The sequence below is a fragment of the Kogia breviceps genome, chromosome 11, assembly GCF_026419965.1.
Source record: "Kogia breviceps isolate mKogBre1 chromosome 11, mKogBre1 haplotype 1, whole genome shotgun sequence".
Lineage (NCBI taxonomy): Eukaryota > Metazoa > Chordata > Mammalia > Artiodactyla > Physeteridae > Kogia > Kogia breviceps.
In genome coordinates, this window is record NC_081320.1 from 36,946,971 (window position 1) to 36,974,357 (window position 27,387).

A 27,387-nucleotide genomic window follows, 5' to 3' on the forward strand; every position below is an offset into this window, starting at 1 on the left:
ATTCAAACTGTGTATGGTGCTATGAAGGAGCAGTTATGTAAGGCTGTGGGAGTCTACGTCAGCAGGAAAGAGACGGATGCAGCTTGAGGAGGGCCTCCCTTAAGAAATAAACTCTGGGGACTACCCTGGTGGTGCAGTGGTACAGAATCCGCCTGCCAACACTATTTACGGTGGCCAGGACAGGGAAGCAACCGAAGTGTCCATCGAGAGACGAACAGATAAAGAAGATGTGGCACATATATACAATGGACTCTTACTCCGCCATAAAAGGAAATGAAACTGAGTTATTTGTAGTGAGTTGGATAGACCCAGAGTCTGTCATACAGAGTGAAGTAAGTCACAAAGAGGAAATCAAGTACCGTATGCTAATACATATATATGGAATCTAAAAAAAAAAAAAGGTTCTAATGAACCTAGGGGCAGGGCAAGAATAAAGACGCAGATATAGAGAATGGACTTGAGGACTCGGGGAAGGGGAAGGGTAAGCTGGGAGGCAGTAAGAGAGTAGCATTGACAAATATACAATACCAAATGTAAAATACCTGGCTAGTGGGAAGCAGCTGCACAGCACAGGAAGATCAGCTCAGTGCCTTGCAACCACCTAGAGGGGTGGGATCAGGAGGGTGGGAGGGAGATGCAGCAGGGAGGGGATGTGGGGATGTACTTATGCATGCAGCTGATTCCCTTTGTTATACAGCAGAAACTGACACACCAGCATAGAGCAATTATACTCCAACAAAGACGTTTAAAAACAAAAACAAAACAACAATCCGCCTGCCAAGGCAGGGGACACGGGTTGGCTCCCTGGTCCAGGAAGCTCCCACATGCCGCGGAGCCAGTAAGGCCGCGAGCCACCACTACCGAGCCCACGTGCCACAATTAGTGAGGACCGCGTTCACAGAACCTGTGCTCCGCAACATAAGAAGCCACTGCACTGAGAACCCCGTGCACCACAAGGAAGAGTAGCCCCGGCTTGCCGCAACTACAGAAAGCCCGCGCCCGGCAACGAAAACCAAACGCAACGAAAAATAAATAAATAAGTAAATTCATTCATTAACCAAATAATCAAAAGTTATATTAAAAAAAGAAAGAAACGAAAAGCAAAAATCTCTGCTGGGAATTCCCCGGTGCTCCGGTGGTCTAGTGGTTAGGACCCCGTGCCTCCACTTCAGGGGGCCCGGATTCAATCCCTGGTTGGGGAACTGAGATCATGAAAGCTGGCATCGCAGCCCAATTAAAAATGCAATAAAATAAAATATAACTAAATAAAACAAGAAAGCATCTCTGATTCAAGGTGTAAAGGGTGAGAAGGTGTTTATCGGGCCAGTATGTGGGCAGAAAACGTTTCCCATTTCAGTAAGTAGCACCTCCATTTACCCAATTCCACATCCTTAACCCACATTCCCAACATCCAATTCATCACTAACTCCTATTCACCTCCAAGCCATCACTAACCTTCCAAATAGGACTCTAACTTGCCTGCTTTACTCCACCTCCAAGGCCACCACTGTGCACAAAGCCAGTCTCCTAATGAGTCTCCCCAATTCCAGTCCTGCCCTCTCCTAGCCATTCTCTTACACTAGCCAGTATGGTGTCTGAAAAAGGCATCTCTGCCAACCCCACTTCTCTCTTTATACCCTGCAATGGCTTCCCACCAAGTTTACGATCAATCCCAAACAGATGATGGACTGCAGGCTGAAAGACAACAAGGAGGTAGGGAGGGTGTCAGGTTAGAAAGAGGGATGAAGGGTCTGGACAAACAGCGAAAAGGGCTGAAAAGAAAATGATCAGCACTTGCACAACAGTCCTGATGCAGGCGGGAAAAATGCAGCAATAGTGAAGGCATACCAATAGCCACTTTTGATTTCTGCAATGCCCTTTGCAGTTCCCCACGTGCTTCATTGATAACTGTGATTCTCAAACCTAGCTCTACATTAGAATCATCTGGGGACATTTGAAAATCTACCAATGGCCAGGCCTCACCCTAAGCCAATTACATCACAATATACAGTTCACTGGGGCAGGAATTTTGTCTGTGTCGTTCACTGGACATATGAAAAGTAAGTGGCACATACATGCTGCTCAGAAAATAGTTCCTGAATGAATGAAGGAAGGAAGGAAGGAAGGAAGGCACCACTATCACCTGAGATCCAAGGAAGAATTCTTTTCAAACCTTAGGGAGTCACCTGGCAATGACAGTTACCATGGCAGCCGTGGGAAACACAATACCAAGTGACACTAACACTCCCAGGAACCCACACTGGTTTCCACAGTAAGTAAACCTTTCTCGTTTCTAAAGGACTATACTGGGAAATACGCATCTCAGTAACAGCTTGAGGTTACTCAATGTCTGAGGTGAGCAGGAGGAAAAGACAAGGGCCTTACACACTATCGAAAGCCAGGACAGGAAGAAACTAGGGGCCACGGGCAGAGACAGACAGGCTCCGACAGGCTCCAATCCCTGTGACATTCCGAGGTGATCCCATTGGAAGGGCTCGAGCACGAGAAAGCAGCCACTAACCAGCTACCCTGTCTCAGATATTTGGAGAAAGTCAATGCAAATACATACCTATGCATTATTCCTTTCTGATCATTCTTTCAGTGTATCCTTTCGGCGTTTGTGCAAAGCGAATCTTTGTTTGGTACCTGAAAAATGAGTGGCACGTGTCAATGGATGAAACATGTCAGAGCAGACCTCCAAGGAGCTCTGCAGCTCACGAACGAGGAGCTCCGAGTCCTGGGAAAGAATCGTGAAAGTAGTGTAGAATCACAAGATCTTAGAGCATCCTTTATATCAGCCTCCCCCCCTCTATCATATCACCAATCAGTGGGCATCAGCCTATACAGGAACTCTTGAACTCTGCAGTGACAGACAACCCAGCACTCTCTAGACAGATCAAGGCATTGCTCGTTGCTACAGCAGTCTATATCAAATTCACAATCTGACTCCCTGGCACCCATCACTCCCAGGCTGCCTTCTGGAATGGGACACCCCAGGGCACACCTCATCTCTTTTCCATCTGGCACATTTCCCAAACCCATGAGGACAATGTTGTTCTTCCTAAACTACTCTTTAGGAAGAGAACTTTAGGGCTCCCACGTCACCCTCCTAAATCACTCCTTCCTGTGTTTAGGACTTTCAGGAGCCCCCAAGGGTTTCGCACCCCAAGGACATGACAAGCATTGGCATCAACGTGCCTGCTACAGATTCTGGGAAAGGGGCAGGGCCACACAACAGTCTGGCAAATGTGACTGACTACCTGACGTGAGAGTACATCGGACAACCTCAGCCTCTCTTCAGTCCTCAGCCTCTATCCAAGGTTTCTCCATAGCACACTATTGACATTTTGGGCCAGCTCATTCTTTTGGGGTGGTGGGGAAAGGCTGTCCTGTGCCTTGTACGATATGTGGTACCATCCTGGCCTCTACCCACTAGATGCCTGCAGCACCGCCCCGACCAGATGTGAACCAAGGAAAATGTCTCCAGCCATTGTCAAACGTGCTGGGGGAAGGGTGAGGGCAAAATCACCCTCACTCAAGAGCCACTGCTCTATCCCATGGCGCTGTTCACCCATGAGTACTCAAAACACTCTCCTCTTCTGGCTTAACAGCTAACCCTCCAGAAAGTCTATCGTGTATCAAAATGCTATACGAAATTGAATAGTATTTATCTCTATAACGGTATCTCCTGACACCAAAGGAATACTCTTTCTCCAGAGGTTAAGAACCTCCCAGGTGCTTAATCCACATTTACCTTATCTCCTACCCCAGGCACTGGAAATGACAGAAATGATCTGACACCCATTTTCGGGATCCGTTCAAGAAGTACCAGTAGTGTAAGGCTTTCTGGCAACCTGAACAACCGAACTCACGTAGAATATCCTGCCTGACCCTGGCTTTGTGAGACAAGCCGCAAACCTGTAGCAGGACCCTCCTCGCTGCTATTTACGGAATCGAGGTAGCTGACTGGAAAGCCGGTGGAGGTGAACAAGCCAAGAAAGCAGTGGGCTCAGCATGAGAAGCTGGAAACGGTGACAAGGGAGGGGAGAATGAGCCTCAGCTGAAAAGAAAGGGGAAAAGTACCAAGCGATGAGTTCTCTTGACTGAAGAGAAGATACGCTGAAGGCCATCAGCTTGCCCTCGGGGCCGCCCTCAGCTCTCTGGGGAGCTCTAAGGGAAGGGTGAGCCTGGATCTAGGACTCCGGACTCCTGGTGTCGGCCCCCAGGCCTGACCATTCACTCAGACTCTCAATAAATAACTTGTATTCAAAGACCTTGCACGGGGACCCCATCTGGGAAAACATCGCCACACCCTCATAAGTTACAGGGGGAGACCCGAACTGGCCAAGCCATGACAGGAGCTGTGAGGGTGACAAAAGAGCATTGCAGGGATCCGACATCGGATCACCACAAGCCCTCCGCCCTCCTGGCTCCTAATGCCAGGGCCCCATCACCGTGTATCCTCGGACCCCCGTCCTGCCTCCAACGCGCACCCTTCCCCAAGGTTGGCCGGGACCTGGAGTCACCAGCCCCTGTTCGGACCTACCCACTTCGCCGCTGCTGAGCTCTACACATCCCGCTCCTTCCACACGCTTCGCCAATTCCGCGGCCCTGACTGAGCCGCGCCAGCCACCGACCGCCAGAACTTGGCGTGCCCGTGAAGTCACTGTCGTGCGCCTCTCCCGCAGCAAGGGGAATAGGGCTCTGGCACCCTGGCTGCGGCTCTTGTCGCTTGTGGCTCGGTTGCTTCTGGCGCTTCGCCGGGAACTCACGGTCCGCGGTCCAAACGAGCCCCGGCCCATGGTGCGCATCCCGCGGGCTCTACAGTGGCAGCAGGAAGAGCAGCAGAGCGGGCAGCGGAGCCCCCCGCGACCGGTGCTGGTGCGACCCGGGCCGCTGCTGATCTCCGCGTGGCGGCCCCAGTTGAACCAGCCGGTACGCCTCACGGTGGGCCCTTGTCAGCCCGCGCCACTGGCTTCGCGCGGCTGGAAGAATCGCCGCGCCCACAAGGACCAATTCTCAACATGTAGAAAACAAAAATAAAGCCTTGATCTTCCCTCCTAAGCCTTGTCCTCTGTCTCCAATTAGGGATTCAACAGACACTTACTGAGCCCTAAGATATGCCAAGCACTGGCAGGCACTGGAGAAAAAATGATGAGGCAGGAGGGAAAGGATCAGTAGAACAGAGGGTTATAAAAAGGGAGCTTACAAATGTCTGTGAAATTAAAACTGTGTATGGTACTCGAAAGGAGCAGTTACGTAAGGTTGTGGGAGTCTGTGTCATCAGGGAAGAGACTGGTGGGGCTTGAGGAGGGCCTCCCTTAAGAAATAATCTCTGGGGACTTCCCTGGTGGTGCAGTGGTTCAGAATCCACCTGCCAGCACAATTTACAGTAGCCAGGACCGGGAAGCAACCTAAGTGTTCATCGACAGACAAATAGATAAAGACGATGTGACACATACATACCATAGAATATGACTCAGTCATAAAAGAAATGAAACTGAGCTATTTGTAGTGAGGTGGATAGACCTCGAGTCTGTCATACAGAGTGAAGTAAGTCAGGAAGAGAAAAACAAATATCGTATGCTACCACATATATATGGAACATATATATATATATATATATGTATTTATATAAAGGTTCTCATGAACCTAAGGGCAGGGCAGGAATAAAGACGCAGATAGAAAATGAACTTGAGGACACGGGGAGGGGGAAGGGTAAGCTGGGATGAAAGAAGAGTAGCATTGACATATATACAATACCAAATGTAAAATACCTAGCTAGCGGGAAGCAGCTGCACAGCACAGGGAGTTCAGCTCAGTGCCTTTCGACCACCTAGAGGGTTGGGCACAGGAGGGTGAGAGAGAGAGACGCAGGAGGGAGGGGATATGGGGATATAGGCATGCATAGAGCTGATTCACTTTGTTACACAGCAGAAACTGACACACCAGGGTAAAGCAATTACACTCCAACAAAGATGTTTAAAAACAAAAACAAAAACAAACAATCCGCCTGCCAAGGCAGGGGACACGGGTTTGTACCCTGGTCCGGGAAGGCCCCACATGCCGCGGAGCCAGTAAGCCTGCGCGCCACCTCTACCGAGCCCACGCGCCAGAACTACTGAGGACCGCGTGCATCATAGAGCCCATGCTCCGCAACATGAGAAGCCACTGCACTGAGAAGCCCAGGCACCACAATGAAGAGTAGCCCCTGCTCGCCGCAACTACCGAAAGCCCACGCGCGGCAATGAAGAACCAATGCGACCCAAAATTCATTCATTCATTCATTCATTAACCAATTAATCAAAACTTATATTAAAAAAGAAAGAAACGAAAAGTAAAAATCTCTGCTGGGAATTCCCCGGTGGTCCAGTGGTTAGGACCCCGTGCCTCCACTTCAGGGGGCCCGGGTTCAATCCCTGGTTGGGGAACTGAGATCCTGCAAGCTGGCATCGCAGCCCAATTAAAAATGCAATAAAATAAAATATAACTAAATAAAACAAGAAAGCATCTCTGATTCAAGGTCTAAAGGGTGAGAAGGTGTTTATCGGGCCACTATGTGGGCAGAAAACGTTTCCCATTTCAGTAAGTAGCACCTCCATTTACCCAATTACACACCCTTGACCCACATTTTCCACATCCAATTCATCACTAACTCCTATTCTCCTCCAAGCCATCACTAACCTTCCAAATAGGACTCTAACCTGCCTGCTTTACTCCACCTCCAAGGCCACCACTGTGCACAAAGCCAGTCTCCTAATGAGTCTCCCCAAATCTACTCCTGCCCTCTCCTAGCCATTCTCTTACAGTAGCCAGTGTGGTGTCTGAAAAAGGCATCTCTGCCAACACCACTTCTCTCTTTATACCCTGCAATGGCTTCCCACCAAGTGTAGAATCAATCCCAAACTGATGATGGACTGCAGGCTGAAAGACAAGAAGGAGGTAGGGAGGGTGTCAGGTTCGAAAGAGGGATGAACGGTCTAGGCAAACAGCGAAAAGGGCTGAAAAGAAAATGATCAGCACTTGCACAACAGTCCTGATGCAGGCAGGAATGAAAATGCAGGAAGAGTGAAGGAATACCAATAGCCACTTTTTATTTCTGCAATGACTTTGCAATTCCCAAAGTGCTTCATCGATAACTGTGATTCTCAAACCTCGCTGTACATGAGAATCATCTGGAGAGATTTTAAATGCTACCAATGGCCAGGCCTCACCCCAAGCCAATTAAATCAGCATAGACATTTCACTGTATTACTTTTTATTCCCTGCCCCCAAACATCCATTTAGCCCCAGGACAAGGAAAAGGGGATGTGACTAGCAATAGAGAGAAATTTTCTGCACAACAATGGCCATGGCAAGCTTAGGCGCTTTGGGTGAAATCTCTCTGGGAAGTACTGGCAGTGGAAGAAAAAGCCAAACTGACACACAAGTATTGCCTGGTGTGCATTTCCAGCCTCTGCCTTCTTTCTCATCTCTTGGTGGCAGGTGGAGGAAGTGGAGAAAAGGTGAAACTTCTTTATAAACCGGCAGAAGGTTATAGCATCCTCTCACTATCTCTGCATAGGTTCTAGTCTCTGCAGCACTACAGAAGCTTTGCCCAAAGTAATGAACAGTTGAAAGTCAAATGTAATACTTCATCAGACGACTTAAAAATGCTTGCACACTGGAAAGAATTGCAGAGAACACAAATGGACCCAGAGCAACCTTTGCCAAAAGAGAATACTGTGCTCAATGTACAGCCATAGCTCTTTTCCACATGAGCAAACAGTCAGGAGGATAAAAGAACTTGGTCAAACTCACACAAGTAAGTAGGACAGAATCTGGTCTGTCTGTCCTAAGCGTTGTGTTCTTTAACCACCAGGCTAGCTTTTCTCAGATCTGATTCATGCATACTGTAACCATATACCTCTGTTTGCCTCGAATCTTCCCTGTTTATACGTATGCCTGCTGCCATTTTAAATACGGCCCACTTGGACTCCCCAAAGCAACCGAGAAGACACAATCATTTGGTCACTCTATACATGGACCACTGTGGTGGGGCTGCCCAGGAAGCTTATTTAAAAAGTGCAGCTTAGGGCTTCCCTGGTGGTGCAGTGGTTCAGAGTCCGCCTGCCGATGCAGGGCACACGGGTTCATGCCCCGGTCCGGGAAGATCCCACATGCCGCGGAGCAGCTGGCTCCGTGGGCCATGGCCGCTGAGCCTGCACTCCGCAACGGGAAAGACCACAACACTGAGAGGCCCACGCACCACATACACACACACACACACACACACACACACACACACACACACACACACACACAAGTTGAAGCTTCCTGAGCCCTACTCCACATCTAGATAAGTTTTCTGAGGGTTGTCTCAAGAATCCAGGTACAAGTCTTTTTAAGTGCTTTTGTGGAACTCCCCAGGTGAGTCTCTCACTCTCCTAAGTTAAGAAACCGTTTATTCGGCCTCCCCCAGATGCCCAGCCTGGTCCTGTTAAGGTTGGAGTCCCCGCACCACATCACAGGGATGCTCCCAGCCAAGTCATCTCTGGAGCCTTGGAGAATCTGAATGGTCTCATGCTGGCCCACCTGCCACGACAAACCTCCTCCAGAGCATTCGCCTTTACACTTCACCTTCTACCACTCCCAAAGGCAGTCTGCTCCAATGAGGCCTGACTTTGTCTGTCCTAACGGGTACCCGCTGATTCAAGCACTTTAGGAGAACAAGGTGCTGTGCTTCTCAACCAGGGTGGCCCAACCTCTAAAATGGTAGTCCAAGCAGTCTCTACCACCCGGTCACACCCCCTGTGCAACAGCCCCAGTAAACGAATGTGCCATGTGGGCTTTTGCAAGGTCGGCAACAGGGAGTCCCCTCCTGAAGAAGGTTCTCTCACACTGCCACACTATCAACGGCTGCCCCAAATGGGGTTCCCTCCTGTGGGCCTGACCAGGCCAAGGGCAGAGTTGTCTCTTTTCTTCTCCGAGTCGGACCAAACCGTCTCAGTGACACCTCTTCGCGGTGTCCACCACGTCTTTCACGGGGGCTGCTGCTGAGCCCTTTATCTCATCCTTTCACGGAGGAGAGAGAGAGGACTCTAGTGATTTTTACTTCTAGGGGAGGGGGGAGTGTCATGACTATGCTGCCATTTCCTGTGATGTCCTTGTGTCACGAACTCGCTTCGAATTTCATATTAAAATGTGCCCACCATTCCCACTGGTGAGGTCATTCAGCACCCCCATTTTGTACCTTTGACGTCTCTCTCAGTCAACACTTGGAAATGTTTGAAACGGCATGAGCTTGTCCTCACGTTCCTATCAGCTGTAAATCCGGGGCCCCAACCTGAACCTAACCATCGAGCACAACACCTCTCCACTACCTGTGTAACACTGGGCAGGCCCCTTCACCTCTGGGTCTTCTTGAGGCCTCAGGCATGAAAATGGCAGGGTGCTATGAATGTATATTTGGGGCAGGACAAGGTCGAGAAGAGTGTGTCTCTGCTATTCTTCTTCCAAAATGGAATGTCTGCCCTCTCTTCCCCATGGGTCCACATGTCACTTGTCCTTCAGGCCCACTGCCGAGGAGCCTTCCCTGATTCCCCAGTCCACACAAATCTCTGCCTCTTAGGGTCAGTGCCATACAACCTAGCAGCTGCCTCCTAACGTTCATCTTGCCTCTCAAGCCGATCTCAGGATGTGGGTCTGTCTTGACCTCCTGTGGCCCCTGGGGCTGTGCCAGCCCACCGGCACGCCCCACGTGGGGTGTCTACTAGACTAGGGCATGGGTGGGGAGGCCCTGGTGTGAGGGCCCAGGCAGAGTACCTCTGCCTCCACCCTGCTCTCCTCCACAGAACTACCCCTCCTCCTCAAGCCTGACCCCCAAGTCACAGGTTCCATACGATGACCTCACTGGCTAGTGAGGACCTCACCGGCATTCCATGGCAGTGTAACTGTGCAAACAAAGTTTGCTCCTCTCAGAAAAACTTCCCTACCGGTTCTCCACCAGAGACCAATCTCTTTGGTTGTCTGTGAGAGAATGTGTGACCGGATCCTCTACACCTATTCCAACCTGTGCTCTGTTCCCTGGCTGGGCGGTGCAGGAGGAACAGCGAGACCGGGCATCTGCGGAAGAGGCGTGGGGTACACACAACCTCACCTGGCTGCCACGTGTGTCTGTGGCTCTTGCCCAGTACGTACACCTGAGTGCTTTCCCAGATGTAAGTGATACCAGTGACCTGAGACACCTTCAGGATCCCACTGTGCTCACTGCTGAGGATGAGAGAAAGCTCCTCCCTGGACTAGTGTGCAGGAAGCTCCTGATCTTTATAAAGGGAGCCTAACGCCTTGGGCTACAGGATGCTTCCATTCACACCCTTTCCTGATTGGCCCCTTAGCAAAAGACAAGGGCATTTTTTGTTGGCAGATGGTAAATGGAGCAGTTTGAGGAAGAGGCCCACTCTGGAACCGCACCTCCAAACCCAGGCACCTCTGTGCTCTCATGTAGACGACATCTATATACGGGTCCCCTCAGACACATCCCATACGGAGCTGCTGAGTACTAGGGGAGAGGGTGGTGCCCTCTTCGTGGGAAGGCCGGAAGAACCAAGGGGGGTGATGAAGTGCTAGTGAGACTGGAGGGCTGAGGAGATGGTGTCCCAGGAGGCTGGGTTGATGTGAGCCGAGACTTGGTACCCAGAACCCGGTTCTGAGTCTCCGGATCACTCTGCCTCAGTATTTGGCCTTGTTCTACTCTAGATACAAGTATCCGAAGGCTAGAGTTCAGTGTGGCTGAGACAGGCAGTATAAATGGGGCCCAGGAGCGGAGCCCAACGTGGGAGGGGTTCTTAACCAAGTTAGATTAGAGTATTCTCTTCCAAGCCTTGACAGGCATTTGCATGAAAGCCTCAGAAGTGACAGGCTGCAAGAAATGTTTTCTCTGTTGTGGAAGGGAGAGATGGAGAGGATCATGAGCGCGATGACTCTCGGGCTCTACCGTTTTCCCTGGAAACGGTCAAGAGACTTCCTCATCGGCTGCAGCCGTAGGCTCTAGGAATTGCTCTTGCAGCCAGTGTCCCTTCTCTAGGGACTCCTAGAGGTGATGGGCCAAGGCTGTGTTTGGGTTGTCAAGTAGATGAAAGGTCTTCAGCCAGAAACTGGGAGAGACTTGAGAGAGGGAGATGCTGGCAGGAGACTGTGCACAGCAGAAGTGACTCATCACTTCTGATTTTCTTTGCTGCAGCAGCGGCGGCTCCCGGTTCTCCTCCGACACCTGGTCACTGCCACGTCCTCTACCGAGGGTGGGGAGGAACGCAGTTGGGCTGGCACGGGGAGACAGACTGCCTGCTTGGTGGCTACCGGGCCCACGGGGATGCTCCTTTGGCCACGCCAGCAAAGGCCGAAGCAGAGAAGCCAGGCCCCAGACGAGCTCCCAAGAGAAAGCGCGCTCCGGAAGAGTCGGACCAAGAGTGTCGGTTGCTCCAGACCCAAGCTCCGGCGATTGCAGCGTTCACTCAGCTAACGATTACGAGGTGCTGTGATTCGCAAGCACGGTGGCCCCACCTCCGGGCGCACCCCCTGTGCAACAGCCCCAGTAAACGAATGTACCGTGTGGGCTTTTGCAAGGTCGGCAACAGGGAGTCCCCTCCTGAAGAAGGTTCTCTCACACTGCCACACTATCAACGGCTGCCCCAAATGGGGTTCCCTCCTGTGGGCCTGACCAGGCCAAGGGCAGAGTTGTCTCTTTCCTTCTCCGAGTCGGACCAAACCGTCTCAGTGACACCTCTTCGCGGTGTCGAGCACGTCCTTCATGGGGGCTGCTGCTGAGCCCTTTATCTCATCCTTTCACGGAGGAGAGAGAGAGGACTCTAGTGATTTTTACTTCTAGGGGAGGGGGGAGTGTCATGACTATGCTGCCATTTCCTGTGATGTCCTTGTGTCACGAACTTGCTTCGAATTTCGTATTAAAATGGGCCCCCCATTCCCACTTGGTGAGGTCATTCAGCACCCCCATTTTGCACCTTTGACGTCTCTCTCAGTCAACACTTGGAAATGTTTGAAACGGCATGAGCTTGTCCTCACGTTCCTATCAGCTGTGAATCCGGGGCCCCAACCTGAACCTAACCATCGAGCACAACACCTCTCCACTCCCTGTGTAACACTGGGCAGGCCCCTTCACCTCTGGGTCTTCTTGAGGCCTCAGGCATGAAAATGGCAGGGTGCTATGAATTTATATTTGGGGCAGGACAAGGTCAAGAAGAGTGTGTCTCTGCTTTTATTCTTCCAAGCTGGAATGCCTTCCCTCTCCTCCCCATGGGTCCACATGTCACTGGTCCTTCAGGCCCACTGCCGAGGAGCCTTCCCTGATTCCCCAGTCCACACAAATATCTGCCTCAGGGCCGTACAACCTAGCTATCTCTTTCAATGTTCATCTTGCCTCTCAAGCCAATCTCAGGATGTGGGTCTCTCTTGCCCTCCCGTGGCCCCTGGGGCTGTTCCAGCCCACCGGCACGCCCCACGTGGGGTGTTGACTACACCAGGGCATGGGTGGGGAGGCCCAGGTGTGAGGGGCCAGGCAGAGTGCCTCTGCCTCCACCCTGCTCTCCTCCACCTTACTGCCCCTCCTGCTGAAGCCTGCCCCTCAAGTCGCCGGTTCCTTATATGACCTCACCAGAATTCCACAGATTCCACGGCAGTTTAACTGTGGAAACACGCTGGCTCCCCTCAGAGAAAGTTCCATGCCGGTTCTTCACCAGATACCATTCTCTTTGGTGGCCTGAGAGAGGATGTCTTACCAGATCCTCTATATCTACTCAAACCTGTTCTCTGTGCACAGCACAGAGACTGTGCTGAGACTGAGAATGTGCACAGCAGAAGTGACTGATCACTTCTGATTTTCTTTGCTGCAGCAGCGGCGGCTCCCGGTTCTCCTCCGACACCTGGTCACTGCCACTTCCTCTACTGAGGCTATGGACAAACGCAAGTGGGCTCCAGTAACTCCGTGGGAGTCTCTGTCAGCAGGGAAGAGACTGGTGGGGCTTGAGGAGGGCCTCCCTTAAGAAATAATCTCTGGGGACTTCCCTGGTGGCTCAGTGGGTCACAATCCGCCTGCCAGCACTACTTACAATAGCCAGGACATGGAAACCACCTAAGTGTCCATCCACCAACGAATAGATAACGAAGATGTGGCACATACATACAAAAGAATATTACTCAGCCATAAAAGAAATGAAACTGACCTATTTGTAGTGAGGTGGGGTGGATATATCTAGAGTTTGTCATACAGAGTTAAGTAAGTCAGAAAGAAAAAAACAAATACCATACGCTACCACATATATATGGAATCTATTTTAAAAAAAGGTTCTCATGAACCTACAGGCAGGGCAAGAATAAAGACGCAGATAGAGAATGAACTTGAGGACACGGGGTGGGGGAAAGGTAAACTGAGACGAAATAAGAGAGTAGCATTGACATATATACAATACCAAATGTAAAATAGCTAGCTAGTGGGAAGCAGCTGCATAGCACAGGGAGTTCAGCTCAGTGCCTTGCGACCACCTAGAGGGGTGGGATCAGGAGGGTGGGAGGGAAATGCAAGAGGGAGGGGATATGGGGATACAGGTATGCATATAGCTGATTCACTCTGTTACACAGCAGAAACTAACACACCACTGTAAAGCAATTATACTCCAACAAAGATGTTTAAAAACAAAAAATCAATCCGCCTGCCAATGCTGAGGACATGGGTTTGCTCCCTGGTCCGGGAAAATCCCACATGCCGCGGAGCAACTAAGCCTGCGAGCCACCACTACTGAGCCCACGCGCCACAACTACTGAAGTCTGCGTGCATAGAGCCCGTGCTCCGCAACATGAGAAGCCACTGCAGTGAGAAGCCCGTGCACCGCAACGAGAAGTAGCCCCTGCTCGCTACAGCTAAAGAAAGCACACGCGTGGCAACGAAGACCCAACGCAACCAAAAATTAATTAATCAAGTAATTAAAACTTATATTTAAAAAAAAGAAATAAAAAAATCTCTGCTGGGAATTCCCCAGTGGTCCAGTGGTTACGACCCTATGCCTCCAGTTCAGGCGGCCTGGGTTCACTCCATGGTTGGGGAACTAAGATCCTGCAAGCTGGCATCAAAGACCAAAAAAAAATGAAATAAAATAAAATATAATAAAATAACACAAGAAAGAATCTCTGATTCAAGGTCTAAAGGGTGAGAAGGTGTTTATCAGGCCAATATGTGGGCAGAATATTTTTCCCATTGCACTAAGTAGCACCTCCATTTACCCAATTATACATCCTTAATCCACATTCCCCATAACCAATTTATCACTAACTCCTATTCACCTCCAAGCCATGAGTAACCTTCCAATTATGACTCTAACCCACCTCCTTTACTCCATTCTCCAAGGCCACCACTGTGCACAAAGCCAGTCTCCTAATGAGTCTTCCCAAATCTACTCCCGTCCCCTGCTTTGCATTCTATTACAGTAGCCAGTATGGTGTCTGAAAAAGGCATCTCTGCTAATACCACTTCTCTGTTTATACCCTGCAATGGCTTCCGACCAAGTTTAGGATAAATCCCAAACTGATGATGGACTGCAGGTTGAAAGACAAGAAGGAGGTAGGGTGTTAAGTTAGAAACAGGGATAAAGGGTCTAGGCAAACAGCGAAAAGGGCTGAAAAGAAAATGATCAGCACTTGCACAACAGTCCTGATGCAGGCAGGAAAAATGCAGGAATACCAATAGCCACTTTTTATTTCTGCAGTGCCTTTGCCATTCCCAAAGTGCTTCATTTATAACTGTGATTCTCAAACCTAGCTGTACATTAGAATCATCTGGAGAGATTTTAAAATACTACCAATGGTCAGGCCTCACCGTAAGCCAATTACATCACAATATACAGTTCACTGGGGCAGGAATTTTGTCTGTGTCGTTCACTGTACATGTGAAAAGTAAATGGCACATACATGGTGCTGAGAAAATAGTTCCTGAACGAATAAATGAATGAAGGAATGTACCACTATCACCTAAGATCCAAGGAAGAATTCTTTTCAAACCCTAGGGAGTCACCAGGCAATGACAGTTACGATGGCAGCCGTGGGAAACACAATACCAAGTGACACTAACACTCCCAGGTGCCGACACTGGTTTCCACAATAAGTAAACCTTTCTCATTTCTAAAGTACTATACTGTGAAATACGCATGTCAGTAACAGCTAGATGTTACTCAATGTCTGCTGTGAGCAGGAGGAAAAGACAAGGGTCTTACACAGTATCTACAGCCATGACAAGAAGAAACTAGGGGCCATGGGCAGAGACAGACAGGCTCCGACAGGCTCCAATCCCTGTAACATTCTGAGGTGATCACATTGTAAGGGCTCGAGCACGAGAAAGCAGCCACTGACCAGCTACCCTGTCTCAAATATTTGGAGAAAGTAAATGCAAATACATACCTATGCATTATTCCTTTCCCATCATTCTTTCAGAGTATCCCTTCGGGCTTTGTGCAAAGCCATTCTTTGTTTTGTACCTAAAAAACGAGTGGCACATGTCAATGGATGAAACATGTCAGAGCAGACCCCCAAGGAGCTCTGCAGCTCACGAACGAGGAGCTCCGAGGTCTGGGAAAGAATCGTAAAAGTAGGGTAGAATCACAATATCTTAAGAGCATCCTTTATATCACCCCCCACCCCTCTATCATATCACCAATCAGTGGGCATCAGCCTATACACGAACTCTGCAGTGACAGACAACCCAGCACTCTCTAGACAGATCAAGGCATTGCTCGTTGCTACAGCAGTCTATATCAAATTCAAAATCTGACTCCCTGGCACACATCAGTCCCAGTCTGCCTTTTGGAATGGGACACCCCAGGGCACACCTCATCTCTTTTCCATCTGGCACATTTCCCAAACCCATGAGGACAATGTTGTTCTTCCTAAAGTTCTCTGCTCCCACATCACCCGCCTAAATCACTCCTTCCTGTGTTTATGACTTTCAGGAGCCCTCAAGGTTTTCGCACCCCAAGGACATGACAAGCATTGGCATCAACGTGCCTGCTACAGATTCTGGGAAAGGGGCAGGGCCACACAACAGTCTGGCAAATGTGACTGACTACCTGACGTGAGAGTACATCGGACAACCTCAGCCTCTCTTCAGTCCTCAGCCTCTATCCAAGGTTTCTCCATAGCACACTATTGACATTTTGGGCCAGCTCATTCTTTTGGGGTGGTGGGGAAAGGCTGTCCTGTGCCTTGTACGATATGTGGTACCATCCTGGCCTCTACCCACTAGATGCCTGCAGCACCTCCCCGACCAGATGTGACCGAGGAAAATGTCTCCAGCCATTGTCAAATGTGCTGGGGGAAGGGTGAGGGCAAAATCACCCTCACTCAAGAGCCACTGCTCTATCCCATGGCGCTGTTCACCCATGAGTACTCAAAACGCTCTCCTCTGCTGCCTTAACAAGTAACTCCAGAAAGTCCATCGTGTATTAAAATGCTATATGAAATTTAATAGTATTTATCTCTATAACGGTATCTCCTGACATGAAAGGAATACTCTTTCTCCAGATGTTAAGAACCTCCCAGGTGGTTAATCCGCATTTACCTTATCTCCTACCACAAGCAATGGAAAGGACAGAAATGATATGACACCAATTTTCGGATTCCGTTCAAGAAGTACCAGTAGTGTAAGGCTTTTTTGCAACCTGGACAACCGAATTCAAATAGAATATTCTGCCTGACCATGGCTTTGTGAGACAAGCCACAAACCTGTAGCAGGACCCTCCTCGCTGCTGTTTATGGAATTGAGGTAGCTGACAGGAAAGCAGGTGGAGGTGCAGGTAAAACATCACCACAAGGCAATGGAACATTATCTTTTGCCATACTTCCCCATATATAGCCATTGCTGGCTTTTGCCAGTTAAACTGTCAGAAGAAAATACCCATTTGGCAAACACATTCATGAAATTTACCCATATCTCCTACTGTTTGCAAGCCAATGGAAGGCATCAGCTGCACTGCAGTGACCAAGGCTACCTAGTATCTATGTTCAAATATAAAGCCGGGAATCTATTCTAAAGATAAAAAGAAATTCTTACGATACTCTAGTACCCATTTGAACCTTTATTACCGTATTAAGTGCTTGCCATGTAAATATTACGTATCAGCGTATAACCCTAGAGGGCCACTTTCCTGCTTGCAATGGAGTGGAACATTCTAAGTACAGCGAGCATATATCCCCCCAAATGCAAGTGTCAAGGAAGCAGGGACTTTGCTTTATTCACAACTGTATCCCTAGGACCAGAACAAGTCTTGGCATATAAGAAACGTTCAATGAATTATCTGTTGAATGAATAAATGAATCACAGGTTTTCTGGATAGTATTATCTTAACATACTTTTAAATAGTAAATTTGAAAGGAATTTGCTGTACACACACAAGCCACTGACTTGCCGCATGATTTAATTCACAAAGCAAAAAAACATACTTTTGTCAAACTTCATGTCCTCAAAACATGAGCAGCATCATTACACAGACTCATAGGGTAGGGTTAGTCACCAGATTTGTATACAATACTCATTCTCAGTTGCCTTCACTTACAAAGTGATCCACTGCCTCTCCTTTCAGTTTCCCGTAACTACTTCACTTCAACTATTATACCAATGGCAATAGCCACCTAACGTCTTTTCTGCCTTTCAATCCATCCAAAACACTTCCACCGGACCATTCTTACTAATGTACTATTTGATTACAACAACCCTGGTTTATTCTCTTCTCCCAATGGCACCCTATTACCTAATCATAAATGCCAATGATCATCTTCAGGGTAAAGCACGCACCTGCCAAGGGCTTCTCATTATCATCATTTAATCCTCACAATGCGATAAGGTACGTTTGGTTTTTATTCCACTACACAGAGGCTGCAGACTGAAGCTCAAAAAGGCCAAGTAAATGGAAATGGAGTTTTGAACTCAGGTTGTCTAACTCCAGAGCTGGAGCACTTAACCCATATCCTAGTGCCTAGCTGGCACGAAGGGCTCTTTAAGATACAGCCCAGCCTACCTCTTCACTTTTCTCTCCTACTCCCTCACCTTCAGGAGGGTATATAGGTTTTATTTCACACTCCCAATCCTATCACTTTGCTGTGGCTGCGTGAACTAAGAAGGAGTCTGAAACCAAGCGCGGGCTTAGCAGGAGGCAATGCTGTGGTATGAAAGCAATGCCTGTGAGAAGCTAAGCACCATGCATCCCTGTCCCCCTCTCATGTCCCGTGCTTTGGTCACATACATTTCATTCTCCCCTTGCTGACACTATTCCCACTTGAAATGTGTGTCCCCATCTGCCATCTTGAATCACCCTTCAGGGGTCATCTCTAGCACTGTTATAAAGCCCTTTTCTTAACCCATTACTAGCTTCCCGACCCTCCAGCTCTCTCAACCCTCAGAGTCTACTTTTTCCCTGGCTCATGTTGTGCTGCCTCAACCCCCAAATCAGCTCTCTATATAGTGGGCTGGTGCCCTGTGCATAAATCTCTACCTTCTGACATAGCTAGCAAAATACCTCCAAATTAGCAGATGTTCAGTAAACATCGGACGGGCTTCCCTGGTGGCGCAGCTCTTGATAATCTGCCTGCTGATGCAGGGGCCACGGGTGCGTGAGTTGGTGTGGGAAGATCCCACATGCCGCAGAGCGGCTGGGCCCGTGAGCCGTGGCCCGTGAGCCTGTGCGTCCGGAGCCCGTGCTCCGCAACGGGAGAGGCCACAACAGTGAGCGGCCCGCGTACCACAAAAAAAAAAAAAAAGAAAAATTGACTGGAAAGTAAAGAGGTTCCCAAGCATCCCCTCCCACACACAGTTCCCCCTATTAGCTACATCTTATATTAGTGTATAGTGTGGTATATGTTACAATGTATGAACCAATATCCATACACTATTATTATTATTATTATTACTTTTTTTTTTTTGCAGCACGCGGACCTCTCACTGTTGTGGCCTCTCCCATTGCAGAGCACAGGCTCCGGACACTCAGGCTCAGCCGCCATGGCTCACGGACCCAGCCGCTCCGCGGCATGTGGAATCTTCCCGGACCGGGGTGCGAACCAGTGTCCCCTGCATCGGCAGGTGGATTCTCAACCACTGCGCCACCAAAGAAGCCCACATACACTATTATTAATTAAAGTCCATAGCTTACATTATGATTCACTCTTTAAATGTATTATGACATGTCCACCATCACTGTATCATATTTGTTAGATGTATTAATCATTGTGAAGAACAAATTGTGGCGTCATTGATCTTTTCTACTTCATTAATTTATGGTTTATTATTTCTTTTCATCTACTCACTTTAGAGTTATTGTACTTTTTCTCAGTTGTCAACTGGGAAAAATAAAAGCACCTTATTATTTCATTCAACCCAGGTTTTTCAGCCTTCCATAGACAGTTTCTTGGGCCAGTTCCTCACCCAACGTGCCTCAAATCCCCAAGTCTTCTTTCAGTATCTTAGGTCTAACTTTTTAAATTCAGTTTTGCTTCTCTATCTCCTCTTCTCTATGTTACCAGTCACCTGATAAATCCAGATGAGTATACTGTAAATTCACTGAAGGAGGAACATCTCTACCTTTCTACTGCAAATAAATTATTCCAATTTCTTTCAGTTCACAGTTAAAAACAAAGGTCTCTATCATTTCATTTCCTAAAAAATGATCTTCATCATGACCCTCAGGCTTCAGAAGCCTTCTCTGGTACTTAGGTTAGCCTTCAAGGTCTTTGTAATCTGATACATTTTTTTCTACCTGCACCTTTTTCTCTCTCAGTATAGGCAAACGTTCCACTCAAATGAAGCACAATCCACAAATTAGCCTTTATGCATTTTATCCACATTATTCCCCACTGTGAAGCATCTCTTCCACCTGTGAAATTTTCCACAATCATGCCAGGTTATCAAATGATTGGTTGCAAAAACTCATTCTTGCACTTATAAAATATTAATATAAAGTAACATAAAGCAATCTAGACATAACTTTTTCTCAACAATCTATTTTATCTTGCTAAATGAACTGGCAGTTTCTTAGATGCATGAACTATACTTCATACTTTTTCGATCTTTAAGAACACAACGAAGGACTCATCACATTGTAGATTTGCTAATACTTACTGAAATGCAGGTATATATCAAATAGAACATACCTTGCCTGCCAGGCGACTGCAGATGATTCCATTGCTAGATATAAGAGAGTCAGCCACAGTAGTTTTTCCTGTTAAAGTAACAATAAAAATTTAAATCGATTTCTTTTTTTAAAGGGTATGGTGGGTAGATTGTATCAACAAACTTAACATCTAACCATAGAACTGGTTTAGTAAATATTTCCTATTTACCTATACTAAGTGAAGTGAGATACAACGGGCATGTTAATTAGAACTTTGAACAAAACATCATCTGGAAGGACACAGATTCCAGCACTCCACAGTGCTGTAATCTGTACTGCCAACCCTGCGGATCAACCTCACTTTAAAATCCGTCAAGCAACATTTTTTTTTAAGGACCGAAAAATATTTTTAATTGAGGCATAATTTACACAGAGCAAAATGCACAGTCTTAAGTGATAAGACAAACCACTGTACCAATCAAAATATAAAACATCTCACAGGGCTTCCCCTGTGGCGCAGTGGTTGAGAATTCGCCTGCAGATGCAGGGGACATGGGTTCGTGCCCCAGTCTGGGAAGATCCCACATGCCGCGGAGCGGCTGGGCCCATGAGCCATGGTCCGTGAGCTTGTGCGTCTGTGCGTCCGGAGCCTGTGCTCCGCAACGGGAGAGGCCAGAACATTGAGAGACCCCCGTACCACAAAAAAACAAAAACAAAAAACATCGCACGAGTTAAGCAGAATCATGTAACACAGGTTCTGAGGTTATTATGTCAAGGCTACAGACGTGTTATATTACAAAGCCATTTCAAAATACTTAAAAATACAAATACTTAAAAACTCAACTTTTCGTTTAAACGACAACAAAATATACTACATAGAAGAATAACAATCATTACTTAGCTGTGTTCCTCCCACAGCACACTTTTAAAGGAAATAAGACTTGCAGCTTAGCAAGCATCACTCTCATCTGCCCAGAACATCACTCCACTGACACATGCGGAGACGCAGCACTTAATTAATGAAAATAAGCCATTTGGAACAGATTCTTACCATGGTCAACATGAGCCAAAACACAGGTATTCCTGATGCTAGCCGTGTTTTTCTGGAGTGGAATCATCTTATCCAAACTATTGAGCACCACGGTCACTTATGTCCTGTGACTATTAATTAAACACGTATTACAAATGGCCGAAGATCGGGGCGTTAAAAGATCAAAGTTTCTACTGCTGGGAGCTGACAAGACTTCTCGAGTCCCTTAAAGTAAGAGCCCAACGGCTGCTTCCTGAAGGGACAGACCCATCCAGGCTCAAGTCCAATTTGAGCACTTCAACAAATACTGTACCACGACTGTACTTGCGGAGTTTACTCATCCTTCCGGATCGGCCATTTGCGATGAATCACAAAGCTCGTGGGGGTTGGGTGCACAGTGACACCTGGAACTCTGCCCCGTACTCTGTACTCGAGCATTATTTCTCCAGGTCAGCGATTACATACTGGAACGGTCTTATGCAGGAGGGAGAGAAGATGCCGACATCTCTCTCTTCCCCTGCTCGATCTTTTTCCAAGCCTCTCCTATCACTCCCACTTGCTTTCACTGGAGGTGAAACACCCAGCTTCCCGACTAAATTTTGGGGTCACGTGCAGGTGCAGTGAACATCTTCCATTCCTTTCCACACTGGGGAAACAAAGGAAAAACAAACCCTCAACTCTACATTCCCTTTATCCTCACTCCCTTTTTCTTTGAGGATCCCGGGTCCGCACTGAGAAACGGCCGGCCCGGCCCGGACACTACGTTCGGACGGCAGCCGCTCCCAGCCCGGGCTCACCCCTAGCCCAGTCCCCGCCCTTCCGCCGCGGCGACCCGAGACCGCCACTGCCTGGAGTAGGCGGAAGATGACGCCCGGACGCCTGCGGACCCGCACTTACCGGCTTCCGCCGACCAGCCAGTCCCCCTTGGACCCCAGCGCCCGGCCACACCACGCACTTCGCAGGCACCCAGACCTCCGCGTCCACCAAACGCACGCGCGTCAGGTGCGGGGCTGAGGACGCACCACCTTTGACCCGTCCGCGTCTCTGGCGCCGCCGGAAGTAGGCCGTGCGTCCGTTAAACCCGCCCCTCCCCGCCGACTGACTGGACTGAGGTCAGTGCGGTGGAGTTGCAGGAGCTGCGCGTGCGGAGGAGCTATGGAGCTGACCCCGGGAGCCAGGAGCATGAGGACCTGGAGTCTGTGTCAGATTTGTACCTCCGGGTAAGAAACGGCCGGTGTGGCGACCGCCGGGGCTTGGAAGCGAGCTGGGGTCTCGGGGAACGGAACCCTCAGAGTGGCCGCCCCGCCATGTTGGAGGACGCGGGGCCCAGCGACGCCTCACTTATCCCCGGGTCCGCAGATGCTCGCTGCTCACCCGCCAGCTACCTTGGGTTAAGCAGTTCTGCTTTGTCGGCTCCTATCCAGGGGCGCAAACTGAAATGCTATGGCGCCAGGCGGATAATATACACCTGTGTAGCAGCGGCTGGATGTCAGGCTGCCAAGTGTGGAGACCTGATCCGACGGGGACAGTGTATGCCCACAAAATTTCTTTTTAAATTTATTTATTTTTGTCTGTGTTGGGTTTTCGTTTCTGTGCGAGGGCTTTCTGTAGTTGCGGCAAGCGGGGGCCACTCACTATCGCGGCCTCTTTTGTTGCGGAGCATGGGCTCTAGACGCTCAGGCTCAGTAGTTGTGGCTCTCGGGCCTAGTTGCTCCGCGGCATGTGGGATATTCCGAGACCAGGGCTCGAACCCGTGTCCCTTGCATTGGCCAGCAGATTCTCAACCGCTGCGCCACTAGGGAAGCCCCTATGCCCACAAAATTTAAAAAAAATAAATAAAAGGAAACGGAAGGAGAGTAGAACGGTGTGCAAGTCTATGGGTTTTCGACCCGTGTTACACTTTCTTCTGTTCGTAGCTTTCCATCCCGGCCTGACCATATTCCCGTTCCCAGTCCCATCCAAACTGCTTTCCTTTGGGATCTGACGGACTGAAAATGTAGAAGGTAGTCTCCTGAAACCCAGAATTGGTCAGTGAGTTCTGCCTAACCTGTAAGCAGTCATCTCCTTCCTCAGCTTCCTTGCTGACCCAGAGATTAGACGACTATTTGCTAAATAACTATTATGAATATGTCAATCCTGTCGTACTGTAATCCCCTCCAAAGGAAAAACACTTCACATGGTGATGGAAAGCAGTTTCCCCGTAGTTTCAAGGAAAATGTTTTAAATTACTAATTGGATGTAGATTTAAAGATAAGTCGACCTTTGAGGATTTGATTCGTATCTGAAAACCCTGATGTGCAAGAAAATTGTTTAATTTTTTTTCTAATCTTTAAATTAATTTCTATCCAACCTAAGTTCCTTTCCCATCCAGCTGTCAGGAAATTTCAGTCTTCATTATGTTGGAGGCTCCCTTTTCTCCAAGCAGTAAAATGATCCAGGGAGCAGAGGCATTGCCAATGCAAGAGGAGTCTTCTCTGGGCTTTAGACATTGGTAATGCTTCCCCCTGAAATGTCTCTTGCTGAAGTTCGCAGAATCCCTTCAAGAGTGGTGCCACTGCTGCTTTGAAGTTTACGTATGAGGTACAAGAATCTTGGCAAAGCTGGGAGCCACTGTTGTAGGCTTCCACCTAGCCAACACTTGATATCCAGCCACCTCCTGGAACACTGATAGAATGGGGCAAAGACCCCTGCTCTTCTAAGAACTCCCTACCCCTCATCTTCTACCTCCTTCCTCTCTCTGGGGAATCGTCCCCTCTTCCCTCTTTTGCAGTCCAGGACCATCTGTTTCCTCTTAGGACCTTATTTTCAGAAGGACATCTGATTTCATCTCTTCATGAATTGTTTTTTAAAAGACAGGAGAACGTGTTGACTTCAGGCAGCTTATATCCTCGGCCCTTCCAAAAGTCCTGCAAGAAGGAAATATCAGGGTCCTGACTACCTGCTTGAAATAAAGGAGGGGAAAAAAACTGGGAGAACAAACTCATTAATATTTCAATACATTGCCTCTCTTTAGGAGGATCAAGATTGTCAAGAGACCCCTTCAGGGAAATTTTGACCTGCATCTGCTACTTTTTCATCTTGCTGTTTGAATCTTTTTTTTTCATACTATGTAACTAAATCTTTTCAAATGTCTATTTCTTTCACTGTGTCAGTCAAAACAGCCATCTATCTCAGAACATCGTTTTTCTCTGCAATGTGTATATACAATTGCTCATGTGAGTTAAACTATGATAAGTTATTTATGTTTGCATAGGTGACATCATTGCCCACATGGAATGGGCATCATTGCCCACAGTAGGCACTCACTATTCAGTGTGTGAAAGACAAAAAAGTCCTTTTAAGCCTAAACTTTTCGTTTGGACTCAGCTCTTTTGATCTTTGTCCGTTCAGTTCTTTTCTCTATTTTCTTAATGTGTACACTATATTCAAGATGCAGTCTTAGGCAGTAAGTATAAAAATATCAATAAAGAGAGGTTCTTGCTTTCCAGGAACTCATACATCAGCTTTCTATAATTTAGGGTTTTTGAAATGCTCTGTAGCAACTTTAATTTTTAGTGCTATCTATTTTCTTTTCATTTCAGATAGAGTTTATTTTACTTACCTAGCAAAAGTGGAGACCTTCAAACTTTTACTCCAGTACTTATACCTTTAACATTTCAGGCAACTCTTGCAGTGCTTTGGTGATTCCAGTTACTTTTGTAGGTTTGCGGCTCTTCCAGAGATGTGAAGATTTTCCATAGTCCTCATACTTTGGTGTGATTTGGAATCATCTAGAAAGGTTAAAATTGCAGATTCCACAGCTCCACCTAAAATAGTCAGTAGATAATGAAGTGGATCCCAGGAATATGCATTTTTAACCAGCACTGCTGGTGATTCTGTTGCTACAGACACAATGCAATGGGCAGGTATTGGACTGTTCACTGGGTATGACAGGGAACAGAAAGAAGGGCTTTCCCACTATGTTTATAGTCTTGTGGGAATGATAGTCCCACAACAAAAATCAGGTAAACAAGATAACGACACATTATAGTAAATGAGATGAAGGAATTGAGCAGTTGGTTGAGATAGAGCAAATGGGAATGGTTGCTCTTTTCTCTTCACCTTTATTCCTTTCTTTCTTGATGCCTTAATGATTCATAATGGAAATTTGAAATAAATTTCACACTGTTCATATTTATTGAATAAAGATTTTGCATTTAACCAGCTCGGAGTGTTAAAATCAAGAAAGTTTAACCTGCCACATCTTTCTGTCAAAGGCAGTTGCTTTTCCATTCTGTGCTTTCTCAGTTGCCTTGTTCAAGTAGCCTGTAATAATAAAAAAAAATAAAATAAAAAAAGAAATGTCCCAACTCCCAAAAGGTTCAAATATGCCAACAAAAGTAAAACTTCCATTTCTTAAATCATCATCTTTCCACTTACTAAAACATTAGATCTTTTCTTCGTAGTTTGACTAGGGAACTAGCAGTATTTGCAAGAGCCATATTCAAGGGGTTTGGAAGTCTTGCTTGACTCCCTCATGGTGACCACGTTGACTAGGCAGCAGAAAGCATCTGATTCATCTGTACCAACAAAGAATCGTGTGTCATTCTGTTCTATACTTTTCTATAATATAGGAAGAGACTGTGTAAAGAGCAGATGTCTGGACTTGTACAGGACTTTTGATCCTTTATAGCATTACAGCTGTCGCACAGTAGAACATCGCCAGAGTTGGCCGGAAGTCTGCCCTGAAAGTATGATTCCAGACATGTCAAGTGTTTTAGGATATATCAGATGACTGAGAGTGCATTTACCCTTTACTACTTCTCCATAGAAAGTAGCTTTGGGTTTGGAGGTAAACTTTCTAACTCCTAACTAATCTTACTAGAGAAAGTAAGACTTCTAAGCTTTCTCTGTCCTCTCCACTTCCTGATTGCATTTTAGCCTATTCCTCTCTAGCTGGTATTTGGGAAGAGCAAAGAACAACTCAGATGTCTTGAGAAGCAGAGATATGGGATTTATCCACTAAATAATATTTCATAAGCATTCGTTAACTGTCAGGTGCTATGCTAGGCACCTGGAATACAGTGGTGAGCAAAACAGTCATGATGTCTGTGCTCACAGACGTTGCAGTCTCGTGAAGGTGTCAGTCAAAAACACTCAAAATAAGTATGAAATTGCAACAGTGATCAAATCTGTGAAGGATAGGCGCAAGGTAACTTCGGATCCAGAATAAAGAGGCTTGACTTTATCAGGGAAATGAGAAAAATGAGCTAAAATCTGAAGGCTGTAAAGCAATTAACTGGATTAAGACTGTAAGAAAGTGCCTTCCAAGGAGAGAGCAGCATGTAGCAGGAAGGAGCATGGAAAGAAGGAAATTGTCAGAGAAGGCCAGCAGGAGCAGAGAAAGGAAGAGGAAGCACGGTGTGATTTGAAGCTAGTGAAAGAGGCCGTGTTCAGTTTTTTCTATATCCTTAGAGCAATAAGAAGCCACTGAAGCTTTCTTTTCTTTCTTGTTTTTTGTTTGTGTGTTTGTTTGTTGAGGGGGGTACGAAAGAGAGGTGAGGAAGAGGCTAGGGAGATGAGGGCAAGAATGACCTGATCAAATTTATGTGTGAAAGGATGATTTTGGGTGCAATGTAAGAAAAGATTGGAGAGAGAACTAGTAAATGAGTTTAGGAAGGTATTGAATTGATTTGAATGAGCTATTATGAAAGCTTGGAATGGTGATGAGAGAGAGAAAAGCGGATTTAAGAGATATTTAAGAGGCAGAATTGACAGGAGCTGATGATGAACGAAATATAGGAGGGAGGTGAGGCATGAAGGGTTAGTCCTAGGTTTCTGAGTGCAACTGAAGAGACGGTGATGCCAGTCACTAAAATAGGGAACAGGCCAATAGGCCCAGATTTGTTGGGGGAAAATAGTTTGATTAGGGGTATACTAAGTTTTGAGGTGCCACTGAATATCCAACAGGCCACTGTAAAGACTGGTACGGAGCTAAGAGAGGAGGTCTGAGTGGAGACGTACGAGTGAGAGGTGTTTCCACATAGTTAGTAATTACAGCTGTGGGAGTAGGGGCGTTGTCCTCACGAGGGAACATTGGGTGAGAAGGGGAGAGTGGGTAGCCCCAGTGTCGAGGAACTGCCCAACTTTCTGACTGACTATAGGAGGGCGAAGCTGCGTAGGAGACCAAGAAGAAATAGTGAGGAAGGCAGGGAGAGAGAACTTCTCAGAAATAGAGGG

General features: G+C 47.5%; 2 long non-coding RNA genes across 4 annotated transcripts in view; one reads left to right on the forward strand and one right to left on the reverse strand.

Annotated features, from left to right (window-relative positions):
* Positions 1–2,626: 2,626 nt before the first annotated feature.
* Positions 2,627–22,180, reverse strand: LOC136792140 (uncharacterized). Its single transcript, XR_010835468.1, has 6 exons — positions 22,066–22,180; positions 21,482–21,814; positions 21,190–21,299; positions 20,179–20,246; positions 15,442–15,518; positions 2,627–2,646 (listed from the first exon to the last, which is right to left on the reverse strand). It is a non-coding gene; the product is annotated as an uncharacterized lncRNA (long non-coding RNA).
* Positions 22,059–27,387, forward strand: part of LOC131765454 (uncharacterized) — a 61,994-nt gene continuing 56,665 nt past the window's right edge. For all 3 annotated transcript variants that reach the window (XR_010835470.1, XR_010835469.1, XR_010835471.1), the window contains exon 1: positions 22,059–22,388. This is a non-coding gene — a long non-coding RNA (uncharacterized lncRNA). The remainder of the gene's footprint in view (positions 22,389–27,387) is intronic.